The sequence below is a fragment of the Anas platyrhynchos genome, chromosome 1 (genome assembly GCF_047663525.1).
Source record: "Anas platyrhynchos isolate ZD024472 breed Pekin duck chromosome 1, IASCAAS_PekinDuck_T2T, whole genome shotgun sequence".
Classification (NCBI taxonomy): domain Eukaryota; kingdom Metazoa; phylum Chordata; class Aves; order Anseriformes; family Anatidae; genus Anas; species Anas platyrhynchos.
This window is the reverse complement of record NC_092587.1, coordinates 164,353,399-164,381,143: the sequence shown is the minus strand read 5'-3', so window position 1 is coordinate 164,381,143 and position 27,745 is coordinate 164,353,399. Positions and strand designations below refer to the sequence as shown.

Here is a 27,745-nt window from a genome sequence, read left to right as displayed (position 1 = left end):
AAGTCCTGGCACTCAGAAGAGTGGCCTTGCTTTTCTGTGTGCTTTTATTATATCTCATGACTTACTATATCATGTAATTTACATTATGTAATACTTAATGACCCCCAAATACTAATTCTGTGAAGAGATTGCTGTTTATTGAAATACATGATCCAAAGCATTTAGTAAGTGTGATACTAGCTAATTCCCACTCTCTGATTTCTGCAGTAAATGATTTTAGGGATCATTTGTATTCGAAAAAAAACAACTCTCAACTGGCTTTCTGGTTGTGCTTAGCAATGTATCCCTATTGTACTTAGCAAGGTTGCTATCATACAAAATGAATGAAAGATGACAAAAGGAGAAAATTGAAGAAGAGCACTGGGAATTTTAAAAGACCTTCAGTTCTGCACTGCCGTTTTTCTCTTTCAGTGTATCCTCTTCAAGAGCCTTAAGAACTGCTGTAGATGAACCAAGTTGTGCAGGTGGAGCCAGTGGTTAGTAAGGCACACTGCTTCAGTAAGTCACCTGTAAAACAAAATGACCTTTGATGTTTGAATAAATGCAGATGTTTTTGTTACTTCCCTGGTCAGCAACCTTATTTGAAGTGTGGCTTGGAATATCCACCTAAATTCTCAATGCATTTGAAAGAAAAAAAAAAAAAAAAAAAAGTAAGGATTCAGTCAGTGAAACTGGGATGGTGTTTCTTTGTGAGGATGGTACTCATTAAAAGCACCTCTTTTTGTCATGCAAATCATGACATGTCATGCCTGTAATTTTTTTTCTGTGACACGTTGGAAAAAAAAGAGATATTACTGTAATAGGTAATAGGAATGTGTGTGGATGTGGTGGGGAGGGGGGAGTGCTGTTACCAGAATAAGGTTCAAAGAAACTCAAAGAAAGTCCAGCAAGGATGCTAGTGGGATCATAAAGAGAGGAAGAGAAACAGAAGTGAGAAAGAATCTGGAAGCCTTACCAGAGATGTACTTCTTATCCCCAACATTTCAAAATGGGGTTTTAACTCTGAGAAATAAGTACAGAAATGAATTATCCATACTCTGTGGTTCCCAAGGTATTTGAGAGTGTCTTTAATGTTTCCACTCTAAAAGGGGGTTAGTTCTTCACTGCATTTCAAAGGCAGTCCCCTAGAGTGAAGTTCAGCTTTGGCTTCAAGCACAGAAATTTAGCCATGAGAATGTGAGTGAGGTATCTTAACTTTCCATTGCAGACAGTGGGGGTGGGATTCAGGTTCCTTCACAGGAGCCATTTGTGCCTTGTGCTTTAACACATTGAAAGGGGGCTGTCAGATACAGCACGACCTGGGGTCTCTCAGACCCATGACTTCTGGACAGACAGCCGGAGGCCAGGATTAGCCAGGGCAACTCAAATGGCACAAAATGACACATTTAGGCAACTGAAGTTGACCTAATACACTTGAAGGAGTTTGCAGCCTAAAGTAGATACATGCTTTTCATCAACAGAGTAAGTCTCCATACTCAGTGACTACAGACCTGTAATGACCACAACAGTGATTTAGGCACCTCGCTCTCACCAGTGCATCTGTGCAGAGGTTCTTAAATTCAGGTGTCAATCCTGCAGACTTGGTTTACGTTAAGCCCTGCAGGCTTAATTTACTTGCCTAAACCCTGGTGACCAGCACTGTTTGAGGCTGCCATACAGCACTGTCAGTTATCGCACTGGACCAGAGGGAGACCTGCTTCTCTTGGAGAGGCAGCCAGCCTATGCAGTCAGCTTGTCTGAAGCTCTTTTCTTGTGAGTCACTTCTGCAAACTCAATTCTTCAAACATTTTCTGAGAAAATACCTGTCTTTTAAAGTTTTCTTGTTTTCTGCCCAGAAAGAAATTTTATGTATTTTATTTATGTTTTCAAGAAACTCAGAGCTGTCTAAGACCTCTCCTTTCCAGAATCTTTATTGCTATAGAAAGCAGACCCTTGCTAAATGGGAAAAAATGTGGAGAAAGGAATATGAGTGCCATATAAGAAATTGAAAGTGTGAGTGGTTGAAATGTTGCTGTTCTGTGAAGTTAAACATTGATCAAAACCGTTACAAGGTAGAGGACTAAAACCATTAAATGAGTGGTTTCATTCAGGAAAGGACTGGAAATGGAGAAGGATAAAGGAAAGCCAATGTGATACCTTGGAGAATTACAGTAAAAACAAACAGGTGTACAAACATTGGGAAGAAGTTCAGGAAAAATAACAAGCAAATCACAGTTTTCTCCAAAGGCAACACAGACAAAGGTCTGGTACACACTGAAGACATCTCCCGAGAGATTATCCACTGCTGAACTACATTGGGATATTGGGATAGAAGTATGGGAGAAGACTCATCTCTACTTGTAGAGATTCCCTACTACTTTTTTTTTTTTTTTTTTCTTTATGACATTTCTTTATTTTTATTCCCTTGGAGAAACATTCTGACAGTTAGCTCCAGGATTTCTCTTATTCTTCCATCTTTTTTCCCCTTGAAATTTAAAAAGACTTCTGCCTTCAGATGACTTTTATGTGACAGAAACTCAGGTCATCTTTTTATTCTTTTCAATATTTTATGAGAATCTTGGCAGGCTTTAGAGGCTCTTTAAATTTTAGGATTGAGAGAAGCAACTCAACCTTATGCTCTTGTGCCAAGAGAGAACACACTTTTCCTGGTGAAATGTTTAAGTCAGCCACTTGAACATCCTCCAACCTTTTCACCTTTTCATATCAATAACCAGTTTGAAGTCATAGCTGTTATAGATACCATCACAGAGCTGAAGCCAGTAAAAGACTTGAAGCATCTACAAATGGGACTTAGGTGAAATTGTATTGTCTGAGCATGGGCCAGTGATCCAAAAGCCACCTGTTCATCTGCTGCCTGGCTTGATTACATGCCTTCCTGTCAGACTGCAAACTTCTCAGGACACTTACAGCCAAATTAAACAACCCAATACCTTTCTTTTGTGTAACATAAGGGTAGAGTTGGGAATGCAGGCTATGCTTCATCTACAAACCCTTGAGGGACCCAATCTGTTAGATATTTTCAGAGCATACCTAATGGTTGGGACCTCACAGAAATGCAATGGATGCTTTCCCTGAAACACAGCTGAGGAGGAGGCAGTAGTGCTTCCATGACAAATACACATCCATGCCTGCATGCAAGCCAGATATAGCACCAAATCTTCAGGGCACTCTTGCCCCAGAAATGGGGGATGGGGGGGATGTAATACTCCTTTCCTGAAAGATTTGATGGACACTGACTACCTTTCACTCATTTATCACTAGAGTTCTGCTAGAAGTGAGGACCAAAACCTGCAAGTGACGCTTTTCTGCCGATGATCCTAGCTTTTGGATTACAATGTCATGCCCTATAAATGTTTTCTTCTCTTTGCTGTACAGAGGACAGAAAGTCCAGTCATCCTGGCTAGTTGTGTGGCTGTTTTTTGGGACTTATATTTGTCAGGCAGGAAATGTGAGCTGAACTATTTTGCTGGGAGAATACAGAGCTACTGTCTTCCATTTGAGGTGTGGGCACCATCTTATTTTGTGGGTGCTGGAACCACTTCATGGCTGCATTTTAGCAACAAGAGGAAAAGGTGTGAGTTCTGCTATGCTTCTCCAAGAGTCAAGATAACATGCCTTCAAAAGACAGGAGCTTTTTTAAAGCCTTGACTAATCGGGATGGGCGTAAGATAGGTTCATGATGTATTTCTTACTACCTGGATTCTCACTCAGTGTGCCAACTGTTTGAGACCATTGTTGAGAGGCTTCTAACAAGTCCTGCACAGGGAGTAGCTGCTTAGCATAGTTTTGGAGGGCAAAAGCATGGAAATGGTGCATGCATATATGAAGCAGCCAAACTGCATTGTATCTACATGTATTCCATGTCAAACTGTTTTTGTTAGAAATGTTGTCCTAGTTTTTGCTGTTCTGGCGTATGCTGTCTCTTTCAAATTGGTGACAAAAGGCATTGCTCTGATCAGGCTCCATCCTTTCATAGATGTCCAGTCATTTTTTGTTGTGATGTGACTTTGTGATAAGCTTTAATCAGTACGAGGTGGTCTGCTGTTTGGTTACTGGTCCTACTTGGGTGGGCTGGCCATGTGTCATGTGCATCCATCTGGATAAGAAATTATTATTAAGGGATAACAAAATTCTACATTGTTAGCCTGATGTCCAAACTAAGCTGGAGGGGCACAGACCAACCTTGCAATCAAAATGTTTGCAGATAGATGGAGAATTGAAGGAAAATATTAATCAATTGTCCAATGCTTCCATAAGTAATCAGTTTAGCTGATTCTGTTTTTTTTTTGTTTGTTTGTTTGTTTGTTTTGTTTGTTTGTTTTGTTTGTTTAATTTAGCAATTACCTGTAAAATCATAGTATCTCTTCAGCTGGTTGGCTGTTGTTTTCTTTGTCTGAAGAAACTATCTTTCTGAAATGTTTCTACTAAACATTCTGAAATAGCATTTTCCCCTTCATTATTCTAGAATTTTGGATCTGAACTTTGCCAGACAGATCATCACTCTGCATTTCGAATCTGACACCCCAGGGGCTTTTTGTTTTCCCTGTGTCCATCTGCTGACAGGAGGAGTTTTAGCTAGTGTTTGGGCTTGCATATTAGGACATGTGGAGAAACAAATTAGCAGGTAAGAAATTACCAGTCTTCAGACTAATTTCTTTCTCTTTTTTTTTTTTCTTTTTTTTTTCCTTCTCTCTCTTGCTCTCTCACTTTTTCTTCTTTTTTTTTCTTTTTTTTTTTTTTCATCTTTTTTTCTCTTTCCCAGTAAGAAACACAAAGATAAGTGGCAGCACATGGCTTATAGCTGCCTTATTATAGTCGCCTTCCCATGTGGCCAGTTTAAAAGCTAACTAATAGTTCTGATACTAGCTAATCTGGCAAAAAGATTCCAATGGGTCTATGTGAGAATAACATCTGCCTTTCAAATCTTACGCTTGCCAACGTAGGCATGTGAGGTTTTTTGTTGTTCCAAGAACCTCTGAAGCATAGCGAAGGTAAAGGTCCTATGAATTGGAACCACCTGCTTGAACTAATGTTTTGGCAAGCTCCTGTTTTCCTGGATCTGGTTCAGAGTGTTCTGGGCTATGTGGAATGGGAAAAATCCACAAAAATTACTTACCACACCATAACTGTTTTCTATACTGTTGTGTTCAGACTGGAGGTGTGTAGTGAACAAGCATAGCAAGTGTGAAGCACATGCTGTGTCTGTATGACCATATCCTTTACTGTATAGTCTATTGTATAGTCTGACACAATAAATACAGAACTTAGAGATCTAGAGGTAAACAGCTTTCAAAACTGATGATGCAAATAGCACAGTGGATACATTCACTGTTTTCTTGAACCCTCTATTTGACAGTGTTACAGGTCTCAATATTTGTTTTGGAGTAGCTGGACTGAACACTGAAAGACTCTGAGAGCCCCTATTGTACTTAGGTTTGTGTATACAGCTTGTATGTCCCTCACACCATACTAGCTCTGTGTGAAGGGCTTTTTTTTAAACCAAAGACTTGTCATGACCTTTGTAAAATAACCCCTGCTGAAGGCTTTTTTATCCTTCAAAGGAAAGATAACAATGGGATGTTCACAAATATTTGTCAATTCATGTTAAAATGGCAAATATATGACAAGAGTACATTTTCTATACATATGTTTTTTTTTTTTTTTGAAAGCTGGATCAAAAAATTAAATACCTACCATTCAAAATTCTAAAAGTTGTACCTCCTCACGTAGATAATTAAAGGTATAGCCATTTGATTTTTCTTTTTTGCAGCCATGTTAAATATGTTACAAGGTTTATAAAACAAATCTATGGTCCCCCTAATCTAAGGACATTCTAGAGTCCTAGTCCTTTGAGTTCTAATATACCAATGAATGTGCAATTTATACAAAGTGAAATGTTCAATAGAGAGAACTAACAAAGTCTAAGCCAGAATGCCATCAAGTAGACCAGTTAGGACATTTTTGCAGGAGGTTCAGATGGCTGCCCTGAATGAGGCATGAAAGGTGCTAAAGTCTATGTCTCTACAGTTGCTATACTGTATATGCAATATAAGGGTGTCGTTGTCTTTATGAATTTTGTAAACAGTGAATACAGTCTCAGTCAGGATCATTGTACTCAGCTTTTCTTTGTTGGTCAGATTCTTGCTGAGCTGCTCCAGCAGCTCAGTAGAGTAAGTGCAGCTCAGATAAGTTTCTAACATATGCAAACATCTAAAACTCTATAATATGATTTTTGAGAGCATTGCACTTTCTTTTGTTAGAAATGCCTGTAACTAGTGATAACTGTGGGCCAATGAAAAAGTTGTATGTGGTCCCAAAGTGTTCATTTTTTTTAATTATGCAAATACTGTCCATTTTTATAAAGGGTTACTTTAATCTCAACTCATGTGTGTTTCAGGTCCCAGAGTCTGAATGTACTCTAGCACTGACATTTTCCTTTGTCTCTCATGATGTATTTGCTAAATTCAGACCATAGGTTATTTCTTCATTAAAGTGGATACCTATGATTTATCTTTCCTTGGCATTAGCATCAATACTTGATAATACTTCAATCATTTAATCACATTCCTTCTTTGAACTTCAGTCTGGTGGACATAATTTACCTCACCAAGGAAGAGTTACGTAAGACAATTATAAGACAAGAGTACATAAAACAATTTGAAACAACACCAACCACCCAACCAACCAACCAATTGACAGCTTATTTGTCTTTAATTAAAAAGGAAAAGGGATATATAGACTCAGGCAAAATAATAAGATGCCATTTTGACTAAATTTCCCTACCGTTCTTGGGCATTCTTTGGGATATTTTATCAATGTCCTCCACAGTACGCTAAATTTCCATCCACGAGATGCCTACCTACTTATGTCATGGAGTAACTCTCTGCATCTGCTGTTTATCTGTGTCCTTTACCTTTCAATTCAGTAAGTTTATTCAGTCAGTCATGAAAATTACCAGATATCCTTTTTCTTATTGGCACTAGCTCTCTTTGTCAAACGACCAGGCATAACATTTTTTTTATCAGATGATTGCAGTATACCACCTGTTTGTAAATTGCCACTCTCTGGGAGTTCAGACTGGAAAAAAATGGAGTTTGCTCAAATAATAGCAAACTTTTTCTATGCTGGTATGCTAATCAAAGGTTAGCAGCTCTTAACTGGTAGTTTTGTTCTAGAATTTGTCTTAATCAACTCTCTGGGTTTTAAATCAGTAGAGGGGCACAAAAGATAGCAGGGATTCCATAAACAAACCACATTCAAAATAATTTGTAGTCTGGCATTGGGATCCTTGACCCGATACATTGATGTATTCCCAATTTGTCTCATCTGAGTGTGTCTTTTAGAAGTGCTGAGAATTGGTTCTCAAGGCTTTCAGTTACTGGTTTGGTTGATCTGCACACCTGAAAATTAGTGTAATATTGTTCTAGAGCTTAGTGTGTAATGGGACCACAATAAAGGTCACCTCAACCATTTATACCATCACAGAACTCATCATTATCCTATTTTAAATGCCTAAGAAATTGCATGGTTGTTAAGATGTCTTGGGTTACTTTAAAAGCATACTGAAAACTGGTTCCATCAGTGCAGAGGTCAAATTGCTGAAGTTCTTAATCCAAGTGCAGATGCTTCATGCATTATGTGGTCTATCATAATTTTCCTTAAAACCATTTCCTTAAATAAAAAAGAAATATATTTACAGGTGTTGCTGGAATCAATATTGCTACCCTTTCCACTTTTCGATGCCTGTTTCTGCTTTTCTGCTTCCAGGTCATAATACTTTTTACAGTATCATAAAACAAACCATCACAATGTGTGTTTATTTTTCCTATAAAGTAGACTATTCTTAAGAACTATGCCTACCCAACTTACTCTTTATAACCCATATAAGTTGCCTCTTTTATGAAGCGACAGTTGTTTTTTTTTTTTATTTTGGGGGGGCTGGGGGGGCTGTAGAAAGCTATTGCTTGTGATGGGAGAGGGAGGTAATAATCATGGCAGAAATTATAAGAACTAGAACAAGCTTACAGAAGGATTAGAGATGACAGTGTTTCAAGGATGGAAACAAGCAGATTCACAGAGGTAAGAATTAATGTAAGAATGTACAAGTGTGCTGGGTTAGACCAGAAACCTGAATTCATTCAATGTCTTATCTCCAGCAGTGGTCAATATCGGATGCCTAGGGGAAAGTAAAAAAGATGGCAAACATTTGGCAGAAATCTTTAAATAATGCTTTGTTAATGTTCAGCACATTTCAGAACAAGGACTTCTGGAACTAGAAGTCTTGTCTCTGTACTTAATGGGCCTCAATGGATTTTTCTTTCATGAACTACTTTTTAAATCAACATCTCAACTTGTCATCCAGTCTCTCATCAGAGCCAATGGCAAGATGAAAATACTACTATGACATGATTCACCTAATTTATTTTATATAGTGATGTAAGGATGAGAAAATCGTTGTCTAAAAAGCATCAGCTTCTTTCTAGCAGGAAAAAAAAAAAAAAAAGTAGGTAAAACGTAGGTTATTAACTCAGAGGGAAATTAAAGAATAAATGAATTCTAGACATGGGACTCACATCACAGACCCTAAGGTGGCATGTCTTCATGTGAACTGTCCTTTGGTTTGGTCACCTGAACACATTTGAGATGACGTGTGGCCTCCAATATTTTCCAGAAGTGTGTAGGCCTTCTCCAGGCCTACGACATGGGACATTCTAGAGGTGAGCACTCTACTGAATGGCAGCTGGGGGCCCTGCAGAATAATATAATGCATAGTAATGTGTAAGGCATTTCAAGTAACAGTAGCCAACAGGGCAGGAGACTGACCTGAACCTCCAGTACCATGATGTCTGAAGCATGCCCTGAGGTTCATTGACTGTAGGGATTTAGTAGGCATCTGTTGCCTAAACATAAGTGACTAGAGCTATCTGAGATTCTCTAGAGTATCTGACCCATCCATATGAGGTGGTATATATGAGACAAAACCTAGACAAGATCTCTGCCCCTTCTAGACCAGCAGTTGGGGCTAAGTAAGATGCTTAGTGCATCTCAAGTTATGCTAAATATCTGTGTGGGAAATACAACAGATTTCTAAGTGAGGGAAATAAGGTCTAACTTGCAGAAGAGAACAAGTGAAAATTAGGACTGCTTTAAGAAACTATTTTTTTTTCCACTAAAAGAAAAGCATGGATAAACTTAAATAGTCTTGTATAGAAGAGTCTTGGATATGTTCAGTGGAGGGTATTGAGATAAGCAAATACCTTTTTGTGTTCTATATTTGTATAATTGTCTGTTTTGGGGACTGTAACATAAATAACAACAATAATAAAATTACACCTTTATTTTCAAAAAAAAAAAAAGAAAAAAAAAAGAGAGGAAAGGAGAGTTTAAGATGGTTTTAAGAAGCTGAAAACAATGATCAATCAAATATACTTGCAACCAAGATTAAAGATCATAAGGTAATTGATTACAGGAGAAAATACAGACTTTAAAATGTAATATATGGAGAAGTTCATACAAGAAAAATACTATTACAAAGAAGAGAGGAATGACGTTGGAAAAGGTTAATAGGGAAACAGATATTCCATATTATGATATATCCAGTTAGGAAGGCTTGGGAGAGTGAAGTTCAGTGTTGGAGTTTGCCATGTTGTCATGAAAAATGAAGTGAGAACAAAAAAAAAAACAGCAACAGAAGAAGAAGGATTGGTCTGAACACAGAAGAGGAAGGCTTTCATGCCACAGGCAGAATGAACCTATTTAAATAACTTTAATCATAGGATTTCTAAGAGAAATCTTTTTTTTTATATATATATATTTTTCATTCCCCTAGCACTTCATGGGTAAATTAAACACCAGAGTCTTTAATTTTTAAAGAGGATTTTAGGGAGGATTTGGGCAACAGACAGGTAAATCAGTGTAGTTCCATAATTATTTATTTAGTGCAGCTTTTTTTTTTTTCCCTCCATTTTCCATTTAGTAGAGTTTGCCATTGCTGAAATTTCAAAACATTCTTTAAATCTACTTGTATCACCTACTAAATATTGGAACTATATTAACACATTACAAAATAAGCTGAAACAGTTAGGAAAAAAATATTTAAGAGATAATTTACTAGCTGAAGCCAATTCTTCAATCTGAAGTGGATACATAGTCGCCTATGTTACTTTCTCAGTGTTTGTTTTGTATGAAAGGATCCCTGCAAATAATAATAGTGGAATCAGTTGGAACCCCTATTAATGAAAGCTACAGAAAAATACAAAAAAGACCCTAAAGTTTGAATGCAAAACTGAATTTTAACATTTTAAACAAAAGAGGAAAGATCTCTACTACACCATATTATGGTAAACATACACAGACATTTCCATCATAAATATACAGTTTGTTCTAAGACAAAAAATATATATTCCTACATTCTACCTCAGAGTTTTTCTCTGTATTTTTAGTGCTCACAAAAATGCTATAGAAGAAACCATACGCATGTAAAGGATGAAGACTGGTATTGTCTGAAAAAAATATCCTGCCATTTCCAATCAAATTTCGTCTTTATATTATGGTAAAATTCTGCAAGAAAAACAAAGAAGCTGTCATCACATCTAATGGCTTGCTTATGTTCAGAATCCCCTTTGGAATAATAATTACATCCATACATGTGTACTGGTGTATCTCTGCTTTGCTTGCTCTCACTGTTGCACCTGCATCGTGCGACATGACCTATGATTTACGCCAGGCATCCATCCATCTCTGTGCTGCATTGGTGGTTGCACACTGCCACATGGATGGGTGTCCTGTGGTTTATGGTGCTGAGTTCCAGGCCATTTTCATGCTAGATTGCAAGGTATATTCAGGAGGCCAGCAGAATTGTGGGGATGGGAATTAATTCCTTGAAACCTAGTTCTTCTGTATGTCAGGACTCAGTTGGCTGATCAAACCGGGTGCCCACAATTTATATATACCCAGGCATGTACCCTTGGGTGTATTCTTCCCACAGACTTTATGTGCATATATGAATATCTTAAGAGTGTACCTGAAAACACTTTGGCAATTAATAAAACTTCTTACAAAGTTTGGTGAATTTAAGGAAACTGTAAAGCAAGGTCCCTCATTTAGAATGGGAATACAAATGGAATTGGTAATTTCTGTTGTACTGAAATTGCATTCATATTTGCTTGAACATCTTAGATTTCTTAATGAAAAATACATAGATTAGCTTTGGGCTAGGAATGACATTCATTCTTAATTATAATAAACTATTATTTTTACCACTCCCATTTGTTTGTTTATTTGTTATTCTCTGTAGTATTACCTAGAAATCTTTCTTTTTCACCTGTTTGAATGTCTATCTCCTTCATGTCACTTTACTATTGCAATATAAGAATTTTATGGTGTTGACCTTTTTACCATTATACTGTTCTTTGGTTCTGCAAATGCAAATTCCAAGAAACAGGGAGAGAACAACACTGTGTAGGATTAGAATCACCACACAAAAAACAACAGGGTGTTTTGTTTCCTTTAGCTAAATAAATTGGCCTTGAGAAGCCTACACTCACGTTCCTGAGTTTATTTCTGGTGGGAGGATGGAGGTCCTAAAATAGATGGCAGGCATTTCTAACACTTCAGGGAATCATGAAAAATATCAAGGCAGTGGCCATGTGAGGAATCAGCTGGAAATTTTTCTTGGCATATCTTACATTTTTCTCCATGATAGCAGTGTATCAAAACAACAGTCAACTATGCAATACCAGGAATTGTGCATAACTTGATAACAAGGCCTCTGGTCAAACAGCATTATCTGGTAAGTTTTGTCTGTGGCCAGAGATGCCACATAGTGAGCTTTCTGAGTAAGAAAGCAGTGGCGTCATATAGCCCAAGTATTGTACGTCCCATTTCCTTTGATTTGGCCTTCACGTCTCTCAGCTTGTAATTGCTTTCTACTTTTGGTTTGGTGATGATCCAGGTTACATAAAGACTGTTTGACTGGAAAGATTTGGATGATCTCCCAGTGACTGAAAGGTAATCTATGTGAAATGACAGGAAACATTTTTTTCTCCTCTGACTTCTTCAGCAAACCAAGAAAACTTTTTGCTTCATTGGTTCCCATTCTCATTGTGCCTGTCAGTCACAATTGATTCAGAGAGACTAATCAGAGCAACAAGATAGCTTCCCAGTGTCTTTGTGGCACTCGGTGATTAAATATACACCACTGTACTGTGAAAACTTTTACCAGTTTGTCAGATTCATGGTGGAACTTTCTTTAGTAGTAGGAAGAGACATTTTAATACAGCTGCGGGTTTGTCTGGCTCACTGACTGGAATCAATGTTCACTGTAACAGATCACCACTGCAAAGCACATTTTTTTTGCTAAAACATCTAACAAGGCTCTTTTTTTTTTTTCCCACCAGTTGCCACTGGGACATTATTTTGCCCTCAGCTTCTATGCCTGAGCTCAGTAGACTTCAGCAGAAGTTTTGAATGCATGCTACTGTAAATGTAGATGACGCATGTTGATAGATGAACGTTTTCAAATCCAGCGATGCCTAATCACTTTTCCAGACCGCAGTGCTTATCCAAAAGTAAAACACCGCTACACAGAGTAGTCTATGGAGCAGTCAGTGGTACTGTTTCATAATAAATCCATTTGCAAGCAATTTACTCCTGGTTCACTTGTCCCATGACTTCATGTTAACATGTTTGCCCTTGTTGGGTAGTCATTGTTTATGTCACAACAGTGGGACCGGACCGATTGCTCATTTTGTTGCCCTCCTTTAACTGCAGCATTCAAATGAAACAATGTTATGTGAATATTTACAAATTTCTATTGTGAAAACACTGTTGAAAGGCTACTCTCCAGAAGGCTTAAGAAACTATCTGTGCATCTTGAAGGTGTGTAGTGCTGTAGACAGTGTATACAGAAGGAAAACTATAGGTTTTACAGAGTTTATCAGGAGATGTTACAGTAATGTCACTTATGCTCTTCAAATGCACTTCATAATCCACCAGCAAACATTGCAGCAGGCTGCACGAGAAGATGAGACTTTATTTCATAGCAAACTAAGGCCGATCAAAAGCTTGTTCCAGTTCATATTTCAATTTGTTCTTCAAACTGGATTTAATGAGTAGAAATATCTAATGTTGTCATTTTGATTTTGCAAAGGACCATCACTGTTTTGCTGTGACCTAATGCAGAAATACTACCTCATATTTCTCTGCACTATTTCTTTGCTTAATGATGGCTTAATCCATGGAGGGAGTGAGGGGAATAATAAATTCTGTTTCCAGCTGGTGCTGGCTTCATTGGCTTTCACTGAGTGCAACATGTGAAAAGTGGTTACAGTTAGGAGAATGTTCATGTTGATTGTTATGAGGTCATTTAAAATAGTCTTCACGCTTACAGGCTTATTTTGTCCTACACAGGTAATGTCTGAATCGCTCCTCACCTTCATTGATATGGGACCCTTTTTAAAGTAAAAAAAATAATCATAGCATTCTTTAGAAGCACTGTGGAAATTAAACATTCAGGATCTATGGCAATGAGTATCATAAAACCACAAAATAACATTCCATGGGAATTACTGGTTCATGGAAAAAAAAAGTAAAAATTTGAAGTTAGCTTAAACCCACTGCAATTTAGAACAAAAATGAATAATTTTGATCTTTCAGTTAAACATTTTTTTTCTTGAAAAAATAAAAAGATATTTAGGCTTGTAGTATTATTTCTGTCACAAAAGTCAAATCTTTGGAAATTGATTTAATTTATAAGTGTACATTTACAAGAGTACATTTTGTCTTTAATGGCAAGAAACAATATGTTCCATTTTGAAAGTATAACAAAAATCACAGCATAATCAAAATGCTTTAAAAACAAGGCTTTTAAGCCTTTCTGCCTTGCCTTGCCTTGCCCTTCCTTTGCGTTCCTTTTCCCTCCCTTCTTTTTCTTTCTCCCTTCTTTTTTCTTTCTGTCTCTCTTTTTTTTTTTTTTTTTTTTTTTTTTTTTTTTTTCAGAATGGAATTTCCTTATGCTGAAAATCTGTCATAGAAAGTTTTTGCTATTACCATTTTATTTATTTATTTATATATTATTGGAAGGTTTTCAACTAATTCTACCCAGAAGGAAATTAATAAATTTTCAGGGCAGTGCCTATGTAGTGTGCCATAAATAAAGCTTGGGGCAATATACTGAACTGTAAGTATTGAACAAATAACTGCTTATTAATTTTAAAGTATCCATCTGGTGCATTGAAAGGGGCACAATACTTCAGAAAGAAAAAACAAAAACAAAAACAAAAAAATTAACCCATTCATAGTTCCTGTGAAAAAATGAACTGTAAATACTGTGCAGAAGTAATGATGGAATTTTCTAACCTTTTTTCATAACCTTAACATTATTTTAATAGTGGTTTTCTGCATAGAATATATGTATGCATATACATACCTATATATCATAGAATCATAGAATCATAGAATATCCTGAGTTGGAAGGGACCCTTAAGGATCATCAAGTCCAACTCTTGACACCGCACAGGTCTACCCAAAAGTTCAGACCATGTGACTAAGCGCACAGTCCAATCTCTTCTTAAATTCAGTCAGGCTCGGTGCAGTGACCACTTCCCTGGGGAGCCTGTTCCAGTGTGCAACCACTCTCTCTGTGAAGAACCCCCTCCTGATGTCAAGCCTAAACTTCCCCTGCCTCAGCTTAACCCCGTTCCTGCGGGTCCTGTCGCTGGTGTTAATGGAGAAAAGGTCTCCTGCCTCTCAACACCCCCTTACGAGGAAGTTGTAGACTGCGATGAGGTCTCCCCTCAGCCTCCTCTTCTCCAGGCTGAACAGGCCCAGTGCCCTCAGCCGTTCCTCGTACGTCTTCCCCTCCAGGCCTTTCACCATCTTCGTAGCCCTCCTCTGGACACTCTCCAACAGTTTCATGTCCTTTTTATACTGTGGTGCCCAGAACTGCACACAGTACTCGAGGTGAGGCCGCACCAGCACAGAGTAGAGCGGGACAATCACCTCCCTTGACCTACTAGCGATGCCGTGCTTGATGCACCCCAGGACATGGTTGGCCCTCCTGGCTGCCAGGGCACACTGCCGGCTCATATTCAACTTGTTGTCTACCACGACCCCCAGATCCCTCTCTTCTAGGCTGCTCTCCAGCGTCTCATCGCCCAGTCTGTACGTGCAGCCAGGGTTTCCCCGTCCCAGGTGCAGGACCTGTGCAGGTGCAGGTGCATATACTTACATTTGGAGTCATCTGCCTATCTTGCTATGTATGCAAAAAAGATACCTTCTCTTTCCAATCCAGGGCAGATGACTGTCACTGCTAAATGGCTACAGGGAAAAAGGAAAAGACCCTGAAAGAGACTTAGGTCTTGTTCAGACTTTCTTAAAATGGAGATCCTATCTGAACCAGTAGAAAGGATGTCTATCCAAGGCCATTACAGCCCCCTATGTATTTTATTCCTTATGGGACAAGAGTGATAAAGGAACCAGATTCTTAAATCTGATAATTGAGTAATTTTGAAAACCATAGTGGGATTATTGCTCTTTCCAAAGGGCAAAACAGTAGTGCATTTCTGTTACGTAGACAACACTGGTGAGCTATAATATAGACCAGTGATATCTGTCTCCATCACACACCATTCAACACTGCACAACACAGAAAAACCTGTCTTTGCCACCCTTCAACACAACTGTAGGAAAATAGCAGTGGTCATACCAAAGGCAGTTTGTAGGTACGGTGTGCCATACATGTCACCCAGCATGCAGCTTCTTACAGAGGTTTAAGGAAATAATTTTTAGAAAGGATCAAGAGTGAACTGTCCTGAATATGCTGTTGCACCAGTCTTTTAGAGATATCCTGAGGCAGGCTGTTTATGAAGCCCATCATGGCTTATGGTCATTGGTGAATGTATGAAGTCTTTTTGGAGTGCAGTCATGGCTTTAGCATCCAGCCTTCCTGGAGGAACAAATTCAACAAAGTAACTATCTTTTATATAAGAAAATGCATCCTTTGCTTGTTTTGAGCTTGGTACCTCATTATGTAGAACATAAAGGTGGAAGAAGTCATCTGGGAAATCAGGTGTCCTATAATTGGAGGTGACCAAAACAGTGTTTTAGTAAACCAGGGAATGCAAGAATTCTGTCTGATGTGTCCCCACACACCACAGCCAGCAAAACATTTTCCAGCAACACTGTAAATAAGGCCCTTTACAGTATATCACCTTCAGATGGCTATTTTTGAAGCTGAAGAGTCTTAATCTTTATCAGCCCTTCTCCTGTCTGCAATCATTCTTCTTAGCTTTATCTGTACTTTTCATATTCTATGGTATCCTTACTATAGGGGATTAGAGCTTCACATACTGTTCTTGAGATGTCTGTACCTGGAATGTATATCCTTAATAGTTCTCTAGTCTTATTCAGTACTGAACAGATATTTTTAGTCAACTGTCCAAAATTGTTCTAAAAATCTCTTTACTAACAAATCTTCAGTTTATATCTATGCCAATGAATTAGCAGGTTCCCAGTCAGTCACTGGGACCAGCGTCTACTTTGGCCCATGTCTCTTTTCCCAAATGTGTCCCAAGGGGTCATGGGGTCCTTGGACAGACCTCCAACCTGACACCTACTTAAAGCAGGCTGGACACCAGGTCTACGTGGTGTGCCATGAAGCATATCCACATTGTATCCACAGCCTATAGAATCATGGAATCATTAAGGTTGGAAAAGACCTCCAAGATCATCTGGTCCTACCATCACCCTACCACCAATGTTACTAAACCATGACCCTAAGCACCACGTCCAACCTTTCCCTGAACATCCCCAGGGATGGTGACTCCACCAGCTCCCTGGGCAACCTGTTCCAATACCTGACTGCTCTTTCTGAGAAGAAACGTCTCCTCATTTCCAACCTGAACCTCCCCTGGTGCAACTTGAGGCCATTCCCTCTACTCCTATCACTAGTTATCTGCGAGAAGAGGCTGAACCCCAGCTTCCCACAATCATTATGTGTATGTATAGGCATACAGAGAGATGTGTCTTCATGTTTATTTGCATATATAGATGCATAAATATACAAATCATTTATAACTTCTTTTCCTAAAGAAGTGGGCTTATGGTCTGCAACTGTCAATTCATCACTGTTTGTTAGTTTCTTCTTGATAACTTTTAAATGTTTAGATTGATAACTCTACCAAATTTGAGACAGTAATGGTCATCTCAGAAAAGTTAGGCGTTTGGCAAATACTGATGGTTGACTTTTGGTAGATGCTTGCATTTAGCCTCTACTTTGACAGGCATTTTAAGCTGACATTAGCTGACAATATCACCGAAGTCATTCCTTCCCTCCCTGCATTTGAATTAACAGAGAACCAGATTGGGAAACCAATCAACTGAAAAAATAAGTTAATAAAACATTTGTTCAAGTGAGGAACAGTTCCTGACTCTCCTGTATTAGTGCCTAAATGTGCACATGCAAAGAAATGGTGCAGAGAACAGTAGCAGGGAGGAAGGTCCTGGTTCTCCTAGTGGGAGGGCCCCCTGACGTTAGTCAGAAAAGCTGCTGAAGGAGAGCACCAGGAAAAGGCTTCAGCCCAAACTCAGCAGTCAACTGCCCTCTTTCACCTGCCAAACAGCCCATTAGTAAGGGCTTATCCTATGGCTTCATGGTGTTCTTAAATTACAGATAGCAGCTAGGATATGGGGTGTGAAGAAGAAGATCAAGAACTGAGGAGAGAACACCATGGGGACACAGGACACAAACCCACAGGAAATGAGGCTTTGTGAGCTCTGCTGCTTTTGGAACAGTGTGTTGCCTGTCTAGTTAGGCCATTGTACAGCCAAAGATGTATGGAAAAAGAAAACTGGAAAGAGAATCATTCCCCAATATACCATATTTATCTGTTTTCCATCTACATAATAGATGTCGTTCATAATAGTTTTCTACCAGTTTGTCTGATACTGAACCTAAAAGTACTCATCTGTAGTTCCCAAGATCACCCTTAGACTTTGAAATAAATATGCTCCCACTTCAGCAAAGACATTTCCTGTCTCAGTTGGCACCAGATGTCTCTCATTCATTTCTACGATGAAGGAGGATGTAAGTGAATGTACTGAGAAGTGTTATTATTTAAAATATAATGATCTTTAACAAATCTAATTTTACAGTAAACACAGCAAAGGCAGATCCATTTAAAACAAACAAGCAAACAAAAAAACCCCCAAACAACTCAAGTCTGTGTGACACAGCAGGAAGAAGAGTATAACTTTGGATATTTACCACATATATGTGTAATTGAAAAACGCTTCATGATGCAGGATGCCTTTCTGTATGTTGCTTCTAAGAGGCATTGTGGAAGAGAAAGTTAATAAAAAAGTTCAATTAAAGCTGCGTGCAGCAGTAATGGTCTCAAAACAATGTGTTTTGAGGAGTCCCATGTGAATATTTTACACATCATTCACCAAATGGTGGCCATATCTTTTCATAAAGTGCTTTCATAAAGTCTCATAAGTGTTTTACGTTGTTGTTTTTTATCTGTGTTTAGCTATTTCTAACAGCCTGTTACTCTGATAATTACAATAGATTTAGGAGTGATGAAATTGTTCCTGCCATTAAAATTATTTTTTAGCAGCAAAATTAGCTCCTTTATTTATTTATTTATTTATTTATTTATTTATTTAATAAGCTTAGAAAAATATGTAAAATGGGAGCACTTTTCCAAATTTCTTATTGTATTGCTTCTTCTCTAAAACTTTGAGCTGGATCATTAGTGTGGCCTGTCCTTGGAGGAATCAAATAGTTGTCCCTGAAATACAGACAGCTTAAGCCTGTTTCCCTGTGCTAAGCAAATCCTCTGCCTGCCACATTTTTTGCCATGAGCAAAGTCATGTTGATGTTAGCTGTTAACACAGTGGCTGATCTCAAGATGGAACATAGAAGGTGGGAAATTTCTTTTTACAAAGACTATGACAGCCGTATATTGATTTAATCAGAGTATCTTTGGTCTCTGTAATTATCATGCAATGTGAGAAACTGGATTCATTAATGATCCAAGAGTTCTCAGATACCCTTGAAAAAGAAGAATTTGATAAAGATTTTATGCCATGCTGCCGTATGATTTTTGAACAGGCTTAATTTCACTAGTGCAAATAAGAGAAGGTTGAATTAGCAAAAGATTGTACATATGGCAAGATGAATGAAGAATTAATAGAGGCAGCTCATCATAGCCAACTATCTGAAAGACTGCATAATTTATGCTATCTTCTAACTTTCAGTAAATAGCAAAAAATCTGCATGGACTGAAGCTCTCAGGTGAAATTAGGAAATGCCTAGCATTTGAATAGTTTCACTGTTCCTCATACCTCTGAAACCTAACAATGATGTTTTAGGAGATCAGATGGTCTCTCAGGACAGGGACACAAAAATAATGAAAGATGTTCATTATCTCTGTATGGTCTGCATAAATCTTCCTTTGGAGAGTGATTCTAAGAGTATTTTTTTTTTTTTTTTTTTTTTGCTATAATGTTAAAGACTGCAGAAAATGGCAGCTAGCAAGGAAATAGTAGCTGTTATTCCTCATCTGTACACAGGTCCTAAGCTTCAAAGCGTTGTTGTCCGAGAGCTACTTCGTACCAGTAACTATAAGGCACAAAATCACTGCAGGAACAATAAAAGTAAACAAAACAAACCAAAAAGCACTATCAGACTGTATTAATTTCCAAAAATAGCAAGGTAAAAAAAAATAATAAAAACATTAAAAAGGAATATATCTTAAAAGCAATTGAAAGGGGCAGAATTTGTTTAAAAATGTCATCTTGGTAGCTCAGTGGAAATGTGCATGATACCTTGAAAATATCCCATTAAAGTAATGAAGAAAAAAAAACCCAACCCTCAAATTCAAGCTACTAGGAGTAAGCAGTGGCTTAAAAAGAGATTTTGAATAATGTCTTGCTTGAGAGTTAATAAATAAATCCAGCTTAATAAATAAATTGTTTGGAAACTCATAATGTACGGGAAGCTTCCTAGAGGTAGATGGCTACAAGGCTAATAGATGGACAAAGTATAAAAGGATTGCTTGTAGGGGATAAGGCTGCTTATGCTAGAGAAGACGAAAGAAATGAATGAATTCTTGACATTTGTGTTCACCATGATGTAACTGAAAGAGTGTCGCACAAAGGAAACCATCTTTATGGGAGATGGTTCAAAAATTTGTGCTTTATCAAGATGTCTGTAGAAGAAATTTAGAACAGAATAACAAATGAACTGCTGTTCACAGATGACCAGGACATTGCAGTATTCACCTTAGATCACTAAAAGAAGACAGAGAAGAACAGTTCTGCAGAGAACATCTGGTGCCTGTGCTAGGCAGACTGGTGGAGGCTGTTGTGAAGAGCAGAGCTGGAAGATGTGGTCAGGCACTGGATGTCTATCAGTTCTCTAAAGAAATCAAAAATGTATGGGAACTTGGGTGGATCATAGAATGATAGAATCACAGAATGGCTCAGGTTGGAAGGGACCTTAAAGTTCCAACGCCTCTGCCATGGGCAGGGATGCCACCCACCAGATAAGGTTGCTCAGGGCCTCATCCAATCTGGATATAGCGGGACTTGCAAAAAGGCTTTTGTTAATATCTGTCATTAAAGGCATTTCAAGAGGAATGATGAAGGTCCTATGATAGATAAAAAATGGTTAAAATATTATCAATGTGAAGTAGAAATAAATTACTAGTTTTCAGTTCTTCCAGTTCCTTAATGTGGGAGATCACAGGGAAATATTTCTTCCATGGTCTGGTCTGTATAAATATCCATGCATAAAATTGAGAAAAGACAGAAAACAGTGACATGACAAAGCTTACTGATGATATTAATCCATTTAAAGATGCAGAAGTAAAGGATTTCGTAACAGTGTGTGCAGGGCTGCTAAGTATAGTGTAGTGCTGTCTCTTGTGTGCAGTAGGAAGTGCACAGTACCATGTTACCACAGGTAGACTTAGTGCACTGGGCAGAGCAGGCTCATGAATGATGGTGGAGGTGCTGCCCCTCATCAGTCTGAGAGAGAGTGTGTATACCTCACTATGGTTTCAAACAATACTCTTCTGGAGGGACATCATAAAATGCTAGGAACATTTTTTTTGTTGTTGTTAAACAAATACAAAAATGTGTAATGGTGTGGAAAGGAACTGCCTGTGAAAGAAATCTGAGGTTTTTTATCTAATCTGTGTTGAATTTGTGAAGTCAGACAAGGAATGATTTTTACCTTTGCAGAAGGAATCAAAAGAACAGTGAGCGTACAAGAAAGAATTCTAGCTGGAGGGGTTGGCAGCAAAGACAGACTGAAGGAAGAGTAGTTGGTTGCTATAACATGAAGGCAGAAAAAATTTGAGTTACACAGCAAATTAGAGATGAAGAAAGACAAATGGCAAAGGAAAATGGAAGGATGCATTTGCTTAGTTAAGTTCAAAACAAGATGTCTATGCCTTAAAGACAGCATGCTTCAGAGAACAAAATACTGTCTCTGAAAGAATCTAATAACTGATGACTTTTACCACTGGATCCACTAACTCTCCTACCTTGCTGTTTCTTTCATATATGTAGAAGTGCTATTTTGAGATTCTAAACCTGATAAGAATGAGCATGTCTACATATTAAAGTTTTCTTATTAATATTCACAATAAGACCATGACAGATTGATATTTTTATACCCATTTTATGAATGATAATATTAAATTGGGAAGAGAGGCTGGGCATTTTAAGTGATTAACATGAGAGATGCTTAATTTTTGAGAGGGAATCTGCAGTTTAAATAGAAAAGGAAACGATATTCAGAACCTCATTTCCAGACTGTGGGGTTGCCATTTTCTGTAACAAGATGAGGAAACTTGTTGGTGTAGAGCTTTTCAGTACATGCTAGCCCTGATGTAGCTTGTGGATTAGGCAAACTCACAACCTAACTAAGGATATTAAGGAAGATTCTGATAATTGCTTCATCTATTAATAATGCTTCCCATTACTACAAGTGCACATTTTAATTTTTAACTTGATAGAATAAAATAGATTTTCTCCTTGAACCTATGCAATGGTGGAATTCAACTGCACAGAAGTAGATGTCTGCTTGTCACTGGTGGCCCCCCATAGAAGAGATGTAAGGCCTTTAGGGCATATTATTTATTTCAGCCTAAGCTAGACATTTTCATTAGAAGAATCATACTTCTAATTTAGTTTAAGTATTTATTTCTCTGTCGAGTCTACAGGCTCCTAAGGTAACTGGATCATATGCAGCTTTCTATGTTGTAGATATCCAAAGTTGCATCACATTCCGAGTTATCTTACAGACACAAGGTGTCCAAGGTGTCCCATTCTTGGGAATGGTCTGTGATGGAAAGTTAAGTGAAAATTCATAACAAGGTTTTATTTGGAGTGAGCTCAGGAGTCTATTGAACTGGGGCATATGCTTTACATCCATTAAAAAGTCTGCTTACAAAAATTTCTCTTGATAAACAACACAAGTAAAACAATTTTAAATTCTCAGAATTGCATCCTCACATTATTGCTTACCATATGAGTGTTAAAGAATCTCAGGGCAAGATTCTGATTCAGAGTTTAAGCACTGCTGCCCTAAGGTTGTTTTCTGATTGCCTGTCTGCAGGGACTCTTCACATTTTCTGGGAGCAAGTCTGTAAACATGGTACTGAAAAACTGCCCACTGTGGATACAAGACTCCATCTCACCTTTCGCCTCACATTTCTACTCACCTTCTTATCCAGTGCAGGAAAGAATTATTTTCATGTCAGCTAAAATGAGATACATTTTGACCGTATTGTGTTATTCTCACCTTCGCAAATAGATCCATGCTTCTATAGTAAAATACCAAAATAGAGTGTGTTTATAAGAGACTTCTTTTGTTAAGCTAATTCTGACGAGGAACATTCAATCTTTGTTACTGCATATACTGTATACTTATGATTGGTTCAAATGAAGTACACGAAGATTTTTAAACTTGTCCTCATTAATTACATACTTATTAGTTGCTGCATACAGGTCAACCTTTCAAGGGCCCCATGGCAAATTCTGTATGTAAAAATTTGCCTAGATATTTTTAATGGTCTTTATGCCTACACTTGTGATTTATATTCACATACCACAGCTATCTGCAGTTTAAGTAAAGGCATAGTAGAATTAAAGCCTAATTTGTTTGTTTTGGTAGACATGGAAGTCTTTATTTCATAGGACAGTGAGCTGGTGTTTATGAGGCTGAAGATAAATCTTGGCATTTTAAAGAGTCTCCTCTGACTTAAAAAAAAAAAAAAAAAAAGAAAAAGAAAAGTAAAATAAAGGTGGTACATTACCTGTATGTCTAGTGCAATATAGCCATTTAGCCAAGACGGCTTTCTGGAGAAAGATATTGTTGCATAGAGAGTACCAGTGCAGATAATAAGATTTCCCAACAGGATGCCCAAATCACCTGCCTACAGGAGCTACAGGGGCTAAAACTACATTTGTTTGTCTTGTCTTTGGTGATTACAGTGTATTTAGAACTGCTCTGTGCCTCACTCTAAGGTTTCAGAGCAGCTGGACTTTCAGTGGGCATTGAGTTAGAGAGCATCCTGTAACAATTGCAATGAAAATAAACAAAACACTGCTAATTGTAATTTAGCAAAATCCCAACCTTTCTTTTTCTTTAGCTTCTGGAATTTTTAACATTAGATGATGGAGGTGATATTTTTTACCGCAAATTGATAAAGAGTACAGCACCACTTTCTTCACATTTCATCTCAGTTAAATATCACAGACTCCCAATACACTGGCTGTAAATCAGCAATAACTCATCAAGGAGAGGAGACAACTGAAAGTGCAGAACCCACCCTCAGAAAAATATTCAAGGGAGTCTATACAGAGAAAATGTCTTCAGCTACCTGTGGGATTAGGAGCACACTTAGGCCCAGTGGCTGGAAAATAGAATTACAGTCCATTCTGCTCTCCTCTTAATAACAGAGAATGCAATAATAAATACTCAACAGTATTAATAACATCAATAATACATGGCTGAGTGAAAATGAACAGTTTGAATAACTCAACTTCATTAGTGCAGTCCTCATTCAGGAAGGTGCTAAGCACATCTTGCAGCCTCAAGACTCATCAATAGATACATATTTCAAATGAACCACCCTGTTCTGAAATGCTTGAAGAACTTGAATGAAACTTATTATACAAGCTGCTTGAAGATAATAGGAGGCATGTTGGCATGTTAACATGTTGGGAGAGCTTTTCTTTTTTCTTTTATTTATTTTTTCTTAATTGTTTTTTTTAAAAAAAAAGGATTCAACAATGTGCAGTAAATTGATAAAGACAAGCAGGGCTTTATTTGCAGGGCATTAAGTGAAGCAGAAAGCTGTAAAGTTTAGAAGCCTTTTGGTGCACATATCTGGCTCTTCTAAAATGAAATAAACATAAAGTAAAACAATAAAAGTTATTGAGAAAATACATATATATATTTTTCAGATGTGAATGCCTTGGTTTTCTCTTACAATAGTTGGAGTCATGGGTTCACTGCACAATACAGAATCATAGAATCATAGAATATCCTGAGTTGGAAGGGACCCATAAGGATCATCAAGTCCAACTCCTGGCATTGCACAGGTCTACCCAAAAGTTTAGACCATGGGACTAAGTGCACGGTCCAATTGCTTCTTAAATTCGGACAGGCTTGATGCAGTGACTACTTCACTGGGGAGCCTGTTTCAGTGTGTGACCGCCCTCTTGGTGAAGAACCTCTTCCTGATGTCCAGCCTAAACTTCCCCTGCCTCAGCTTAACACCGTTCCCACAGGTCCTATCCCTGGTGATTACAGAGAATAGGTCACCTGCCTCTCCACTCCCCTTCGCAAGGAAGTTGTAGACTGCAATGAGGTTAATATAATATACATATAATATACAATATAATATTCATGTGAGAAAAAGGTGGGGATTATCATTTCAATGTTGCCATGCAAATATATGCACATAGTGTGCAGCATGGATTGTATACTGTTTGTGATGTGGTATTAGTTGTGGTTTGTTGAGTTGTGTTGTCTTCAGTGATTGTAAAGTTTGCTTACAAAGTACAGTGAAACTTTGTTAGTAACAACAAGGATATACAGTACGTGCCTTCAGGTAAAAGCTGAAATATCCCATGACCCAATGGAATAGAATTCATGCTGAATACCAGAGCAAAAATTTACTTTAAAAAAGAAGTAATGTCAGAAAAAAGAAAAATCTTTGAGATATCTAATTACAAAGAGCCATTAAGTCTACTTACCTGAAAAATCTTAGTTAAAAAAATTTACATTTTTTGTTCCAGTTTGAACTTTAATGTTTTTATTCTTCTAAATTAATTTTACACTTGAAAAAAAAAAATAATGGAAAAGAACTGTTCCTTTGAACCTTTGAACACTGTTTCATTAAGCGTACCCCAAAGCGCATAGGTTATACACAGAAAGATTGTTTGGTCCTCAGAAAGGGAAAGGAAGAAGTTCTCCTCTTGTCACAAACTAATATGTTGTCCACTATACAGTGCTAGCCCCATAACCACCAGATCTAGTTATTGTAAATCAATTGTTGTTGTTGTTGTTTCTAAAGAATACCTGTGTTGATTGGACATAGGACTTATGAGTCAGCATCTGAATGCTACACGAGACTATGGGATATATGGGGTGAATTTCACCAGTGATGAAATTCTCTGCAGCCTCAGGTGTTTCCAGAGATACCCTAGTGATGCAGACTGCATGTGAGGGCTACAAGAATACATTTGGTTCCAGAAGTTATCAGGGATCATAAGGGGATGAGATAGCTTCTCATCCTTTCATCTTCTTGACCTATCTTCTGCATTTTTGCATGACATTAAATAGAGTCAGTGCCCCCACAGGCTCTGAACCCATTGCCCAGAGTCCTGCAAAGCATATGCATGGAGTACTGGATAAACAATCAACATTGCATTATATAATCAAATAATACTTAAAATGCACAAAGAAAGTGTTTTTTGTTTTTTGTTTTTTTTTTTTTTTTCTTCCCATATCTTAACTTTGGCACTTTGGCATTATTTTAATTTATCGGGGAATTCTTCAGTTTTTAACAGTACTGTGCTTTGCAAGTAATTACTGTATGAATATACTCTCTGAAAGACGTGTTCTTACTTGGTCTGAACTATGAAATATGTTATGCTATTTTATCAAAATCAAGTAAGACAATAAAACCAATCTTTAAAGTATTCTGTATACCAAACAATCCATATGTGAAAGCTAATAAAAAGCTTTACTGCTTGAACTGTCAGCTTCCATGGTATCACACACAATTCTATTGTACAGAAGCCAAAACTGGAGTTTTAGCTTAAGCATTGACTCAAATGGATATTAATCTCTTGGGTGCCATTTAGAAAGCAAGCTGAAGGGTAGATGACAAGAACATAAGCACATGTATCACATATCCACAGGGCAAACCACCACTATACTTATTAGACTTATACTCTCTGACCTTGTGCATAAAGATGTGAAATGAAGCTTGAAATAAAAGAGAACACAATATGATTTGCAAGAGTTAAGTGAAAAAAGAAAGACCTAAAGAAAAAAAAAGGCCCCAAATCCAAGAAAACAACCCCCAACCAAAGATTTCCTGGTCAAAAATGAACAACTGCATTGAAAATTTGCCATTTTTTTTCTATAGTTCCAAAGGTCAAAGGTGGACATACTTGTTATGGTTGAGGGGTTATGTTAAGGGAATACACAGGATACACTTATTTGCTGAAATCTAGGCCAAAGAAATGACTTGTCTTCAGCTTTGAATGCATTAAATAAAGTCACAGGTGATTTCTATAAGTCTTGTCACGTGATTCTGGATTTCAGAAAAAAATTACACAATCTGTTTTTTAGCTTCATGGAAATAGAGGACAAATAGAATTATATGATTATGCAAAATATTTTGGAGTTAAATATCTTTCTACAAATTTATAGCAGGACAGTATAATGAAGATCTAGAAATACATTGGAGCCAATGGCATAGCTTCTTTAGCTGTTTTCTAGTGCTCATCGGAATCTCTGATTTGTTTTCCAGCAGTACAGCCAAAGACTTGCATGATCAATGCTCCTGCTTTTTCCTGTCCTCACCTCTGTTTGCTAAAGGGATTTATGACAGCAAAGACAATTCACTTTCTCTTCATCCCTTCTCTCCCCCAAACACTATTTTGAAACATTCATCTTATGTTCCAACTAAAAGAACTGGAGGGTTGTATCAGTTAAAATTTTAGCTTGCGAAAATTGACTTAAGAGTTTGGATCTGTGAAGCAAATATATTTCTATTGACCTCTCTGTGGGAGCTGAAGCCTGCTAATCCACCTATTCCAGAAGCTGACAGTTAACTAATTTATGTCTTCTCCAAACCAGTGTTTGTTTGTTTAAAATACAGTGGAACAATTTGGGGCACAGGACCCTACCCAGCAGATAAAGGCTACACTGTTTTTTCTTTTCCTTCAGGCTGTCTTTACTGATGCAAAGAATTTCATTTCCCTCTTTTTGCCTGGGTCACAAATGCCAGACTGAGAAAATGCAGCCTCTTGCCTTCAATTTAGTAAGAAATTAAGGAGGATGAAACAGAGCTTTTCCCTCACTGACCTGCCAAAGGCTCAGGAACTGAACTGCAGTAAGCTCCCAAATTTAAATTCAAATCTTTAAATAACATAAAGTCCCAAAGAATTACTTTATAAAGAGTAAAAAGAGTAAAGAGCCATTACCTGG

The 27,745-nt window shown here is 37.7% G+C and overlaps 1 long non-coding RNA gene across 1 annotated transcript in view; it reads left to right on the top strand.

Annotated features, from left to right (window-relative positions):
• The first annotated feature begins 400 nt into the window (after positions 1–400).
• LOC106015617 (uncharacterized) overlaps positions 401–27,745 on the top strand; it is a 91,155-nt gene continuing 63,810 nt past the window's right edge. The window contains exons 1-2 of the long non-coding RNA XR_011806385.1: positions 401–498; positions 4,466–4,624. This is a non-coding gene — a long non-coding RNA (uncharacterized lncRNA). The remainder of the gene's footprint in view (positions 499–4,465; positions 4,625–27,745) is intronic.